Below are 2062 nucleotides of genomic sequence, written 5' to 3'. Positions count from 1 at the left end.
GAGAGAGAGAGAGAGAGAGAGAGAGAGAGAGAGAGAGAGAGAGAGAGAGAGAGAGGGAGAGAGAGAGAGAGAGAGAGAAATGTTTGATATTGGAAGAATACAGCTACTCTTCATGTTTTGGAGGGTATGGATGTCTGACATATGCCTAAATTGATAGATTAGTAACTTGATGGCATTCATTTTACAATTTTACATCACATGTGTTCTTATATACAAGCTCTGAAATTACAATGTAAAGTTGTACGTTAGAAAGCTCATATCAGTGATATTCTCGCTGGTAAAAATGAAATTATTACTAATAAACCACCGTAATATAAAGTCAGCAGAGATATTCGTGATATCGAGCCGAAATGTTCATGATGTTATCAGGAGTGAATAATAATATATCTATTATTATTCACTTTTGATGTTATGTCTTATCCGCTAAGTGATCATAGGTCACTGTGGAAAACTATAAATTAGCAATTAATTGCTGCAGACCATGAAAAGCGTTTACAGGGTCGAGTTCTATGAATAGCATTAATTTACAAAACGGCTCATGTATGTTTCGAAGCTTCCGTAACTCCTGAAGTGGGAACTTGACAGTTTAAATAATTTGCGGTCAGGCCTTGCTTCGTACGGCATAGTGCTAGTCTCGTGCGTGCAATACGTTTGATTTATGCACGTCAGACGTTTAAGAGTATTAACGAATCTGTTTATGATAATATTTTTACGGTTTCAGGCGGACGCAAAACAGGCTACGCGTAATTGAAGTTCAAGAATGTACGGAAAGAAACAGGCGGAGGCCCGGAAGCTTTCTTTTTAAATTGTGATATTGAACAGTTGCAATGTACTTTTTACTGTGTTTCAAATGTTAAAATTTCATTTTAAAACTCGCCAGCTTACACCATTTTCCATGTAGCATTTAAAAAAAATTCGAGGGAGGCCACTTGGATCCCACAATGGGGAGGGGGAAACCCCTCACACAGTCTCCCTTTTTACGGTGCTTCGCGCCTTCGCGACTGGGCTTCAACATTAGTCAATCCCTGGCGACGGCCCTGTTAACTTATAACAGTTACGTATAGTCGATCGTCATGGCAATAATCGTAGCTAATCGTAATCTAATATCGCACATAACACACGTGAACAAATATCTACAATAGAATGTCTGCTGCACGAAACAATAAGATTTTAACACGTCTGCGCATAAATCGTTTAGCTCATGATAGTGATGATTATGGCGTGTGATAATTTTGTTAAATACCTACAACGCATGTATACGCATCGCTGTGTCATAGCGTCGTCGTAGCTTCTAACGATTCAATAATTTTGACCTCATTTCATTCAAGCTTAAATTGTGACACTACCCAAGCTCCATACGATTTTCAGCACAGAAGCCTGAGTTCCTATGAGTGGTTTTTTATTCTATGCTTGCTTTTTATCACTCGCTCGGAAGTGCAATTGATTTCCAAGCGAACTCGCCTTTTTGAGAAAAGTAGTGCGCGTACTTGGGGGCAAAATTCTAAAATATTGAACGTAATTAATATGCCGGACGGCTATAAATGTCAAGTAGTTCGAACGTATTACGTGTTGATATTATACTTACCTGCCTACATGTTAAATGCATATAAGGAGGAGTATATATTATACATCTTCGAGGACATCAATATCACGGTGTGGAGATTAATAAACGCGTAGCGTCTATATTAAATGTATGGTTTGTCTTTTTAAAGTCGTCGAATCTTCTTCAGTTTATAGGAAACGCGGTGTTTTATCTCTAAAAATAAGATGACACTTTTTTCCGATTTTTGAGTTTCAGTAATCTAAAGGGTCTATATGCGCAGCTTCCGGGTAATCCCCACAACAGCTGCTTCTGCATGCTATTCCTTGAAACGTGACGTCTGCATCACCGCCAGGTCGTTGATTCTCGGCGCGGATTTCTACAATGTCAGGAGGCGTGGAAACGAATACAGGACGCGTGTAGATATAACGATGTATGGATGCGGTGAACTAATTGAGCTTATTATCGATGTGGGTCGCTTAAATTGTCCTCGTTACTAAATTCTGATGTTTTTCATGCGGT

Source organism: Priapulus caudatus, unplaced genomic scaffold (assembly GCF_000485595.1).
Source record: "Priapulus caudatus unplaced genomic scaffold, Priapulus_caudatus-5.0.1 Scaffold545, whole genome shotgun sequence".
Taxonomy (NCBI): domain Eukaryota; kingdom Metazoa; phylum Priapulida; class Priapulimorpha; order Priapulimorphida; family Priapulidae; genus Priapulus; species Priapulus caudatus.
Note: the sequence above shows the minus strand (reverse complement) of the source record.